The 13,397-nt window shown below is 38.8% G+C and overlaps 2 pseudogenes; one reads left to right on the top strand and one right to left on the bottom strand.

Moving 5' to 3' along the window:
• Nucleotides 1–1,437: 1,437 nt before the first annotated feature.
• On the top strand, nt 1,438–2,362 carry LOC108404327 (olfactory receptor 4P4-like; annotated as a pseudogene).
• Nucleotides 2,363–6,619: 4,257 nt separating this feature from the next.
• Nucleotides 6,620–8,186, bottom strand: LOC108404326 (olfactory receptor 4S2-like; annotated as a pseudogene).
• Nucleotides 8,187–13,397: the final 5,211 nt, after the last annotated feature.

The raw sequence follows: 13,397 nt of genomic DNA, 5'->3' as shown, positions 1-13,397 counted from the left end.
ATCCTTTTTAACCATAAACATGGTATATCCTTTTACTTGTTTCAATCGTTTTATATATTTTAATACAATTTTACAGTCAATGAGGGAATTCTATTTTAAGGAAAGAATAGGTAATTTAGAGTAAAAAGTATCTTTAACTCTATTTTAAAGAAATCACAACAAAGCTCGGAGAAATTTCAGTTGACATCTTGTTCGTGTGACACTGATTTTTCCAGACATTTTGCAAGAAATAAGACCACAATGTGTTGACTTGAGGTTGAGCTCCCTAAAATCCTATTAAATGTATGCCAAATAACAATTTTTCTAAGACATTTCAAAAGAATATGAAATGAAGGTAATTATTCAGTGGCTATTATAAGCCTTCACAAAGAAGTTGCCAAATTTCATCAGGGTGTAGGGTTTATTTTTTATAAAACTGAGCCTTGAGTTTTGTGATCCTAGTTTTGTGATACATTTAAGATTAGGTTGCCAAAAGAAAGTCGGAGGTAGTGTAATATTTTGCACCAAAGAGACATGTTCTTTTAAAGTAAAATATTCCAGGACACTAGTTCATGAGCATGTAGTAAGCCTGATAAGGAAATAAAGTGGTGCAATTCAAAGAGATGCAAGGTGTTGAAACAGAGCAAGTGAAAAAGAATCTGTAGGTGCAATTTGCCACTCCAAGGGTGCAGTCCTAAAAAGGAATGCCGGAAAGTGTGATTAAAAGGCAAAAATGAGGGGAACTCCTGGGTTAGACTGAAAAGTGAACTGGGAAATAACATCAATTCCAGGAAACCGTAAATGTCCCCGAAGCCCATATAATGGAGCAACCCTTTCCCCAATAATCCGATTTTTGTTCTTTCTCTCCATGCACTTTTTAAAAAATGTTCATGAAAAGGTACTGAAGCCACTTTCTGAAATTGTCACCCAGAGGTTCAGTATTTAAAATTATGAGCTCTTGAAGCCTGGTGACATTATGGGGTTTTCAGGATTCAGCACAGATTTAGTCACTGGGAAGGACTGAGAATAACAGTGATCTCCCTGGCCTTGGAGAACAGAGAAACGCACTGCTGTTTTATACAAGCCAAAGAACCAAAAATCACTCCGAGGTGTAATACTGAAGTTGCATCTCAGAATTGACCTGAAACACAAAGTTTAACCTTTTAAGTTTTTATCCTGTTGCTCATGGTAAGTCTGAGGCTTTGGGATTGATCAAAATTTCAATTAACTGGTGTTATATGTGCTATTTTTCTAACTATATGACTTCTTTAATGAATTGTACTGTACTTGTGGGTAGAAACTGTACCTACTCCATACCCTGCTGTACCCTTAGCACTAATTATAGTGATTTTATCATAAACAATAATCATGTTTATTGAATAAATGAGTGACTTTAAAAAATCACTAATTTTAAAAAGTTGAATGTTCCACTTCTAAATGATCAAGCCAACAGTAGCAATGGGACATGAAAACATCACAGAGTTTATCCTCCTGGGACTCTCTAGAGATGAGGATGCAGAGGTTGCCTGCTTTGTGCTTTTCTCACTTTGCTATACTGCAATTCTCTCAGGAAACCTGCTCATTCTTTTCACCATCAGGGGCAGCCGCCTCAGGGAGCAGCCCATGTACTTTTTCCTCAGCTGCCTGTCCTTCATGGATGTCTGCTTCACCTCCACGGTGGCCCCCAAACTCATCACAGACTGTCTGGCTCAGAGGAAGACCATCTCCTACAACAGCTGCATGGCCCAGATGTTTTACGCCCACTTTTTTGGTGCCGCGGAGATCTTCATCTTGGTGGCCATGGCCTACGACCACTATGCAGCCATGTGTAGACCCCTCTGCTATACGGCCATCATGAGCACACGGGTGTGCTATGCCTTGTGGTGGCCTCCATTCTCGCGGCATTTATCCACTCAATCCTGCATGTATTGGTCATCACGGTGCTGCCCTTCTGTGGCCCCTATCAGATAGACCACTATTGCTGTGACGTATTCCCCTTGCTGAAGCTGGCCTGCACCGACACTAGCCTTCTGGTCATTGCAATCATCACAACAACGGGGATGCTGTCCATTTTGACCTTTGTTGCCTTGGTGATTTCCTACATCATCATCCTGTCCACCCTGAGGACCCTCTCCTCGAGAGCCGCTGCAAAGCCCTCTCTACCTGCGGGTCTCACGTCACTGTCGTGTTCATGTTCTTCCTGCCCCTCATCTTCACCTATGTTCCCATGGCTGATTCTTTCAGTAATGACAAGGTTTTTGCCCTCTTTTACATCATGATTGCCCCCATGTTCAACCCTCTCATCTACACACTGAGAAACACAGACATGAAGAATGCCATGAGGAGAGTGTGGTGCCGACACAAACTGTTTGAAGGGAAATGAACCGCTGGTGGTCCAGCCCTTTGCTGGATCTGTTCTATCCTCAGAATCGAGGTGCGAACAATGAAGCCAGTTTCATGGCGGGGTGGGTGGGAGGAGGGGTGTTGTCAAACAATGTTACAAGCCTTGAAGAGGAAGCCCTCTCAGCCGTGCTTTTCCTGTTATGCTACTGCCCTGAGGCTATAGCCAAGGGGAGGGGACCAGACGACCTGCAGGTCCCTTCCAGCTCTGACCTGCCGCTTAGGTCTGGCATTCTGGAACATTCTGTGCTTCATGATCACAGGCAAAGTGGGTATCAAAGCATTTTCATCAGAGGACATTGTAAAGACTGCATAGCTCTGCAATTGTGCCCTGCCTTAGGACACAGTTACCTTGACTGAGACACCTCTCCAGATAAAAAGAGGTGCTAAGCCCTCTATTTTCCTGAGATTCCCATTGTAATAAAAAAATTAAGCAATGCAAAAATTTACAAGTGTTATTGTCAATTTTAACATTTGCACTAACAAATCATGCTTCTAAAATAATGCAGCGCATGCCATTAGATTGTCCACGCCATACTTAGAGAAACCGTTACGAAGAATTCTTGGTAACCTATTGGTGGTACAGTCCAGGAATTAGAAGTTTCAGATTGGATGATGAACACCCATTTCAAATTCTGTAAATGTAATTCAATGACTGTACTTATAACTTCATTTAAAATTCTTCATGAGTATACAAACTGATGCTTTTTGTAAATAGGTAACCTAGAAAAGATCCCACCCTGTGAAAGGACCTGAGCTCATGGAGACACACAGCTGAAGACAAGGGCATTCTGGCTGCATTTAATTAATAGTCAATGCACTTTATGCAGAAGGCATATTTTGAGGTTTTCTTCCACCATTCAAATTAAAAACTGGTTCATAAGCTGGGATCATGTTTGGTACATTGAGGAGTTCCCTTATTTGTACAAGAATAATTAAGTAAAAGGACACCTGAGAACTGAAGCCTAGAAGGGGTTTTCACCAACATTTCACATATGATACACACAGATACGATATTTTTCTGGTGCTCCATCCCTTGACCACACCACTAAGAAATTGAAATGTGTGCACTTCGAGTATTACTGGTGACAGGAATCCAAGTTTTAAGGTGGGCAGTGCATTTACAGAAATTAGCCAAGGTTGATGAAGGTTTCAGCAGTATTTTTTCTCTCCCAAAATGACCCCGACAGTGTACTGCCTAGAAGATTAAGGAACTTAGAACCTCAGGAGAGGCAGGAAAATAATGAGATATGCTGAAAATGAGATAAGAAAGACAATAGCAGATCAAGTCATGGTTTTGTTTGATGTTGGCCTGGTGGCCAATACCTCCTGGTAGGATTGTCCACTTCTGGAAGATGAAATTGAACAGGAATGTCTAGAACTGCTTAGGCTGATGTCTAATTGTGCTGTTACTGCTAAGTATGTAAGTCACATTTTTTGGTAAGGAATTAAATTTGCTTATTGTGTCAAGTTTACTATGTGGTTTCTCCCAAAAGAAGATAGGTCTTTCAGAAGTCTCTCTGAACATAACTCACATTTATCTTTTGTAAACTCTCTTCTTATAATTTATCAACAAAGGAGGGGTAAAGGAATCCTCCCAGGCATGGGTAACATTCTGCCCCTCCCTTCCTATGTGCTCTCCATGGACAAAATTATGGGAGACAGGCTGCCTGCATGGTTAGGTATTTATGCTTTGACATTTATGTGTATATGAAGGTTATATGCTGTCTCTCATGTCCACTCTCTCTAGCTTGGCCTTTTACACTCTAGATATTGGAAGTTTTATCAATTTAAGAATATGCCTCAGAATCTGCATTTCTGCAATTTGACCTTACTGTTCTCGGGTCAGCCAGATCAATAATGCCATGGAACAAGCCATCTTACCTCTTGTGGCTCATACAATAAGTATTTAATTCTCATGCATGTGTCTGTGGGTAGCTGGTGTCAGACTATATACACTGGACTTGATTGGGCTTAATTCCAGACTTCAGGTTGGCTTCAGAAACACACCATGCAGCTCTTATTATTCTCATGTATAAAGTGGCAGTGTTATCTTAGTCTTTGTTGAAATTGTGATGTTTGATCAACCTTTGACTGTTGTGCAAGCTCAGCATCATCTGTCTCTCTCTACATGGTAGATTGAGTTTTTACACTAAAATGTAAAGAGTATTTTGACGATCTGAATCACATGATGAAGTCACATTATACCTCATAATGAAACAGAACCAACTGGTTCCCATGAAACAAGTGGACACACCAGGACACTGTCAAACTGAGGGGCCCCCACTCAGGTCCCATAAAAATGATGAACTTATAGAGATTCTGACAGGTGATAAATGTTCTAATCTCCTGGATATGCTTAAGTGAGAAAAGGGGGTATATGGAGGATTGCAAAAGCTATCTTTATATATTCAACTGAGTAGTGCATAGAAGCATGTTTAAAATACTACTCAAAGGACAAAAGTATAACTACTGGTTAGAATTTAGAGACATCACTTCCACACTGAATTAAGTTAATTCATTCATCTGGAAAATGAGGAGCATTGCCATTTATTTTCATCCACAAGGCTCTAATCCAAGTCACATCTGCCACCTTTAACAGTAAGATAATAAAAGTAAAAAACGATAAAACTACATGGCTGGCAGCTGATTTGATCTCATACCTATGACATGAAGTGGTGGTGTTGACAGAGTCACCACAGACTCATGTCCTGAACTTTGTGAATTTTGACTTCTCCCGATTCTTGGTCACCTCCCGCCAAGGAACCAGGAGGAGGTTCCCTGCTGCTCTGACTGGGATTGTTCTGAGGAGCTTTGTGAACAGGAATATGTTTACACAGTCCCTGGAGGAACCTTGGGTACTACTTCATATATTCTACTTCTTGCTCTTTGAGATGAATCTGTCAGCATTTACCTTCTTAGGGACTGCTGACCTTCTATATGACTAATATCCCTTGATAGTGAAGACTTTAATGCAAAGACATAAAAGAAAGTATATTGTGGGGAATGATTATCAAGTGGGTAACATTCATCTATTCCATTACTTAATAAATCCAGGTCAGGGTGCCCTTCCTCTGTGTTGGTTAGCAGAACAGATGGGGCTATACATCAGAGGGAGGGCTCTTGAGGTTTCATGGACTCATAGGCCCCTTGCACTCCATGAACATCAAGTATCTGGTGCCACTGCTTGTACCATCCCTGAGGATATGCAAATGCACTAAAGCCAGGCAAGATACTCTGGAAATACTACAATTTTACCCACAATAGCCAAATGTCAATCAGCTGATGGATAGATAAACAGCATATTCATACAATGGAATACTATTCAGCAATAAAAAGGAATAAAGTAATGAAATACTGAAAAAAAAATTATCAGAGGAGCCTATTAAAAACACAGAGATTTCTATATGCTTTAACACTGCCCTACTGGATCAGAAAGTCTCAGAATAGACACTGTTATGCTTCAGAAATCCTTCTTGATGAGATAAGTTTGAGTAGCACTGACATAGTCATCATTTTACGATTGAGCAAGTAGAGCCCCGTAGAGATCCAGTGTGCGTCGAAGCTGGATCAATAAAAAAATATTTGTGTGATTCCAGGAAAAGGGTTTCTTTCATAATTTCTAGTCCAGATGTCTTGTGTCTTTGACCTTTATCTTTAATGTGACAACATCAAAATCAACACCAGAGGTCTTTTTTTAAAAGCACTAACTATACACTCTCCTTATCATAATTTGTGTATATAAACAGACAAATTCCATAGCCATAAACACATACCCAGGGATAGGCAGTAACTTGAATAATCAGATTGTGGAAAAAACAATGAAACAACGGCAGAGAGATAATCAGTGACTATTTATTTGTTAAAGGAAGATAAAGCCCAGCTTGAGGGATGTGAAGCATGAATGTATCATTAGTTTGTCATTTCACATAAGAAAGACATATTTGCTTGTTTGGAATGAGTGTCTCTGGAATCCACAGCTGGAAATCAGGTTACGTTAGTAAAAGAAGCAAATGGCCTCACTGTATTGAGTTAAGCTCATTAGGGGAAATAGAGTTTCCCTGCCATGCATTTCAGCTAATTGTGCTTACCCTGTAGATTGACTCAGTGACCTATTCCTCATGGATGTCTTTGTTTTCTTTCATATTCTTTAGTTTTTTCTAGTAGTCATTTACAGTAGTAGGGACTGCTGCCTACAGACTACAGGGAGAGATTACTCAGAAGGAGCACATTAGTGGGATGTTACAGTTAAAGTGGGCATTTTAGAGGTAATCCTTCTCCTAATCCCTTATCACTTTTATTTAAAAAGAAAAAAAATGAGTCCTAGAGAAAGGAAAAGCTTTTCCCAAGAGGATGAGAACAGGTTTTTTGTTTTTTTAAACCTGTAATTTTTCTCTTTCACAATCTGCACTCACCTCCTTGCCATTCCAACCTACTGGGCTCAGGTTTCACTGTGTTTTGGAAGACTGACATCAGAATACTTTAGCTCCGAGAGCTGTTCTATTCCCTGAATGCTTTTCCTGTTCACACAACATATATGTATTGAATGCAACTATGATCATGCTGAATTTCTGAGTTTATTAGACTTTTCTGTCCTAGATATTCAGGAAACTTTCTGAATGTGAAACATTAGAACCAATATAATCAATTATTATTACGTTTTAAAATAAATAATTGTAATTAGATAAATAATATCTTCCTTCTGTAGAATGTGTTACTGTTTTGCTTGTTCCTCCAAGGAAACCCTGTATGGTTGCTATTACTCTTCATTGTACAGACAGGAACATTTATGAGCATCCAGCTTAAATCGTTACTTTTACAACTATTTTCCATTAGCCTCCCAGAAAACCTTCCTGTCCCACAGTTTCTTCATTGCATTCTTTACTTCTTCGTTTCTCAGTGTATATATCAGGAGATTTAACATGGAGGTGATAATGGTGTCAAATACAGCCACCATCTTACCTTCTTTAAAGGTAGTACGAGGGCGCATATACATGAAAGTACAGGGACCAAAGAAGATGATGACCACAGCGACTTGGGAGCCGCAGGTGGAGAGAGCTTTGCGCCTGCCTTCTGCTGACTGCTTTCTCAGGGACACCAGGATGATGGTGTAGGAGATCAGCAGGATAACAAAGCTCCCCAGGGCGATGGTACCACTGTTGGCTGTCACAACAGCACCCACAAGGTATGTGTCTGTGCAGGCAAGTTTCAGCACAGGGTGCACGTCACAAAAGTAGTGATCGATCTCTCTCGGCCCACAGAAGGGCAGCTGGACTACCAGAGCCACCTGGACAGCAGAGTGTAGGAACCCACCTGCCCAGATCCCCAGCAACATCTTAGTGCTTCTGTCACGGTCCATGATGGCCGTGTAGTGCAGGGGTTTACAGATAGTCACATAACGATCATAGACCATTACAGTAAGGTTGAAAATCTCAGTGCCCCCAAAGAAATGGGCCCCAAAGAGTTGCAACATGCACCCCACATAGGAGATAGTTTTTCTCTTGGCTAATAGGTCAACAGTCACCTTAGGAGTGAATAACAAATATTCACTGAATATTCACTGAAGAATAACAAATATCCACAAAAGACAAGTAGCTGAGAAGGAAATATATCGGAGACTTGTGAAGGTCACCCACATACACTGTCAGAATGATGAGGAGGTTTCCCAGGAGAATGATTGTGTAGAAGAAAGAAAACACCACAAAACAAACTTCTTTAGCCACTGGGTTCTAAGAAAGACCCAAGATGAATTCAGTTACATTAATTTTTCCCAGAGAATTAGCAGCCCAATGTTCCAGGAGACGATTAGATCATCTGAAAGTAAAACATAACAAAGACCAACAACATTTACTTCTAACTCAAAATACGTACCTGCCCACAATAGCTGAAAATGGAAACTGGGTGCTTACAGATGCTTGGCATGCATACGTCAAGATATTGACGTGCACATGTACCCCTCATCCCCTCAGTGTCATAGTCCATTTGTTCACTTTAGATGAGGAAACAAAGACCAGAGAGAGAAAGCAAACTCTGTATGTCACATGTTAAACAGGTGTCTCACTTCCCTCATCTTTTACTGAGGTTTTCTCTTCCGTTTGTTCTAAAATTTACTAGTTCTTGTTCTGTATAAGGCATTCTGCCCAATTTTGAAACAACTTCTGTGTTTGGGAACATGGTAACAATTAAATTATCTTTTAGGAGAAGTTTGTCTTATCTTTGACACAGAAGTGTATATGTGCCCACATTTTCCCTTCTGAATATTTCCTGAGTGTTCAAGCACTCAGTGAGTCAGGGGATGGTGTCATGTAGTAGAGAGAGGACCAAAATCACACAAATCTGACTCTGAGATAATGCTGCTGGATAAACAGATAAGAAAAAAAGAAACCTATAAGAGAAACTGCTGGGGACACATCAGGACCTGTTAGATCAGAACGGAGGTGAAATGAAATCTGTTACTTTCTCCACATTCAAACTCAGTGTTGAGTGTAAACCAAGAAATACTTTTATTAGTATTTTAAACATTTGGTTGTTAACTAAAAAAAGGAAAAAGAAAATGAAAAAGACAAGCAAGCAAACAAAAAAAGAAAAAAGGAAGGACTCTTAATCTCACCATTGCTTCATTCATCATTTTAATGTTTCAAGTCTTGCTGGTTTGTATTAATTCTTCCACGTAGGATGCACTAAATATTCCTGGAGTAAGTCATTCCTGAAAGATACTTTAAATGGGCTAAGGAAGATGACAATATTTAATTTAAATGGAGGACACCTCAGTTGTGAAATTCAGTAGGTCATTTATAAGGAATAGTTTTGATTCTGGAAAACCTGGGGTTTCCAGGTTATTCCTCAAACCATGCCACAGATGTATCCAATTCCTTGAATTATTATAGCTCAGCATAGGATTACAGAGTGTCACAGGTGATTCTCAGAAATTCTGTCCGTCTGAGGCCACATCCTCTCCAGGTCTGTCAAATGTAGTGCTCACACCTCCTGCCGAACCAGGTGTGTGCTCTCCTCTGTCCCTTTGCTCTGCACTGGGCCTGGCTCTCCAGCTTTTGGGAAACTGCAGGGCTGGGTTTCCCCAGGTCTGTGTGTTAGAGTTGAGAGAGCAGCAATACCAGTGTTCCTTCCCTTATACAGCACAACATCAGATGATAATAGTAGTGGTCATAATAGTAACAATAATTTCATTTCATCCTCAAGCACACCCTCCTGCTCTTCTTACTTCTTCATCCTCTTTGTTTTTATTTCTCAATTTTGAAAAGCTTACTATTCTCCACTGATGAGCTCTTCATTTCAAGAGAGCCCAATTATTGCAGTTTTTGACAATTGTGAATTATGTTGCTCGGTTCTCATCTAAAAGAAACTGAGCATTTAAATATTAGCCTGGGAACTGTGCCTCTATTTTCCACACCATAAACTCCTAGAGGAGCTCTTCTTAAATCAAGAATTCCTCCTTCCACTCTCTGAGTATTTCACACACGATAATACCTCAGTTTCTTCAGAAATTATGGATACTTTTTCACAATCATGTTACCTTATCTCATGACCATGTATAGATGCACTTTATTTTCTTAACATCATCTGAATAACATCATCTCATCCCCTTATTTCTGAAAACCATGTCTTGTAACCATATTGTAGGCATTTAAAATACAGGAAGTTGATGAATTCTGTTTTTCCACAAACTTTTAATATAAATTTTAGGAGAAAAAAAATCTCACCAGTATTGTCTGGGGCTTGAGTTTTGCTTTATTTTTCTATGTCTTCTCATTACGTGGGCACAGCCATCCAAAATAAAGTAGACTGATGCCTTAGGAATTGCCTTTTGCATAATTAGTACCAGAGAAGCCCTGGCTTTGTCGTTCCTGGCTCCGTCTCTCACCTGCTGAAATCTGCCATTTCATAGTATCTTTGGTAATAACAAACGCTCTTTTCTCTATGTCTAAGTAGTAAGGCCTATTTAAAGAGAATGGTGCAAAATGCTAATGACCTTGGGGATAGCCATTCTCCCAATGTCTCCCTCCTTAATGAGAACCACATAAGAGAAATAACAGTGAGCTGTAATTTACAGAGGACTTTTATATTTATTTTTTTAAAAAATAAAAATTTTTTTGTTTGGTAAGTTTAAAATCCATCAATTCCTGCATTTAGGACCATACCATGAATCCAGAACATTTTATGACACACTTTTGAAGAACTGTTTTTGATCTGCAAGAAGGATATTTCATCTTTATTGAGGAGAAGAAAAACCACTAAGTGAGGGAAAAAACACACACACAAGGGAAATCCTGTGTTTATTCAGCCTACTGTAGCCTGCTTTTGCTGCTCGCAAGTTTTAGAACAACATATTGAAGGTTGGATGGTACTGTGGATGAACCCAATGGCATAAGTAAGTTTTCCAGATTACATTTAAATGGATCATATGTCTGTTTATTTTTACTTTCATATATTGTCACTGCCATCATCATCTTCATAAGAAAGATCTAGAGAAGAGATTTGTTCTTGGACATGACCCATGGTAATATTTCTTTCCAAATGTGAAAAAATTTTCACTGAAAGAAAGACATTTCAAAGTAGAATAATTATTGACTTTACCAGGACAAAAGCAAACTGAATGATAAGTCAGTTAGTATTTACTGTGACTGTTTAAAATTTCATCTCCCTCTTTCTCTGCTTCTCTGCTGTCGCAGGAATGTGGGGTTTTCATACACCGAAATAATACAAACTCTACTGAGAATGCAGCCAAGATCAGGTCATACATCAACTGCCTGGTGACATTCATGCCCCAAGTAAATCTACCCCAGATTTATAATGGTTAGGTAAAAACTTGAATTTTGAAACATGAACTATTGAGTAATAAACTTCCTGTTGATGTTTAATTTAGAAGTATAATTTCATGAACTCAGATCCAAGTGGTGTTTTTCAGGTTGGAGAAAGATATAGTAGTGTAGTTATTTGAAATATTATCAAATATCAAAGAACATTCATTCTGTTCATCAGTATATAGAAGGAATAAATATCATAAACATACTTGTAGTTTGTAGCATATGATTTGAAGGCTTTACTTTGTTCAAACTGCAGTATCTGAAGAGAGTCTGCAGTGAATAAATGAAGCATATATGTTTTATGAATGACATACACTTGCATAAATATGTATATCAAATATGAAATATAGATATATGTGAGGATAAGATTTTCTTTAAGGAGATAAGGACTGTGTATGTCTTAATGTTTATATCATAAACAAAAGGCTCCAAGGGCAGTCAGTGTATCCTAAATGCTGAGTGATACACAGTGCAAAACATGGCATCCAACTTGTATTAAATATAACCAAAAAAAGAGGAAATAATAAAATGGAGCCATTACTTCTTTATTATGCATTCATAAAATTAATCATAATCACATAAAAGTTAACAAATGATTGTATTTGAAGAGTGCTGTAGCAAAGTGTAACATTCTCAAGCTTATATGAGATTCATACTGACCCTATGAAATGGTGATTACAAATTGAGGAAAAAAGTGTTGCAGCAAATTATTAAGAAAGTACAGCTACAATATCCCAAATAAGCAATGCTTAATTTTACTTAAATGATTCCATAATATTACAAAACAAACCACAAATTAATTCTTTTATTTTTTGCAGAAAATCTATTCTATGCTCATTCCTTTCTTCATTCATGAAATCATTCAGCTGAATAATAATGTGACTGAGTTCATTCTGCTTGGGTTGACCCAGGATCCTGTTAGGAAGAAAATGATGTTTGTCATTTTCTTGCTTTTCTATTGGGACGTTAGTAGGTAACTTGATGATTAGTACTACCATGAAGACCAGCCAGACATGTGGGAGCCAATGTACTTCTTCCTTTCTACTAGGCAGAAAGTCAGGTCCCATCAACAGTCCACCAGTAGAGCCATGGCTCAGATGCAACAGAGAAATGGGCTCTGGTGGCAGAGGGCTTCGTGCTGCTGAGCACCACAGGATTCCAATACATAAAGCCACTACCTTCCAGACCAGGAGACAAAGCTGATCCATCTTAGACAGAGGAAAAAACCGATCCGGACAAAATGAGGAGGCAGAGGAATATGTTACAAACAAAAGAACAAGATAAAACACCAGAAAAAATGTAAATGAAATAGAGATAGCATCTTCCTGACAAAGAACTGGAAGTAATGGTCATTATGATGCTCAATGGAGATCTGGAAAACAATTCATGTGTTCAAAAAGAATTTCAACAAATATATAGAAAATATAAAAAGCCATTCAGAGCTGAAATATACAATAACTGAAATGAAAAAGTACAATAGAGGGAATGAACAGTAGACTGCAGGAGGCAGAGGAATGAATCAACAAGACAGGAGATAGAGAACTGCAGTGCAACAAAGCTGATGAAGGGGAAAAAGAATTTCTAAAAGTAAGAATATGCTAAGAGAGCTTAATAATAGCTCCAAACTAAACAGTGTTCACATAGTAGGGGCCCCAGAAGGAGAAGAAAGAGACTAAGGTGTAGAAAGTCTTGTTGGACAATTAATAGCTGAAAACATTCCCAATCTGAGGAAGTATAGACATCCAGGTCCTGGAAGCACAGAGGGCTCCTGAAAAGATGAGCTCAAGGAGGGCGACACCAAGGCACACAGTAATTAAAATGTCAAAAATTAAAAAGAATCTTAAAAGCAGCAAGAGAAAGGCACACAGTTACCTATAAAAGAAACTCCATAAGCCTATCAGCAGACTTCTCAGCACAAACATTCCAGGCCAGAAGGGAATGGCAGGAAATGTTCAGAATATTGAAAAGGAAAAGCTACAACCCAAAATACTCTACCCAGCAAGGTTATCATTCAGAATTGAAGGAGAAATTAAAAGTATTCCAGATAAATGAATGTTAGAAGAATTCACCACAACTAAACCAGCCTTACAGGATATGTTAAAGGCATATCTTTAGCTGGAAATGTTCTTAAGTCTAAGTAGTTTTCATCAGTTAAAATAAACCTATAGTAAAGGTAGTAGACCAATAACCTAC

Source organism: Manis javanica, chromosome 6 (assembly GCF_040802235.1).
Source record: "Manis javanica isolate MJ-LG chromosome 6, MJ_LKY, whole genome shotgun sequence".
Classification (NCBI taxonomy): Eukaryota; Metazoa; Chordata; class Mammalia; order Pholidota; family Manidae; genus Manis; species Manis javanica.
This window is presented reverse-complemented; position numbering and strand designations above follow the sequence as displayed.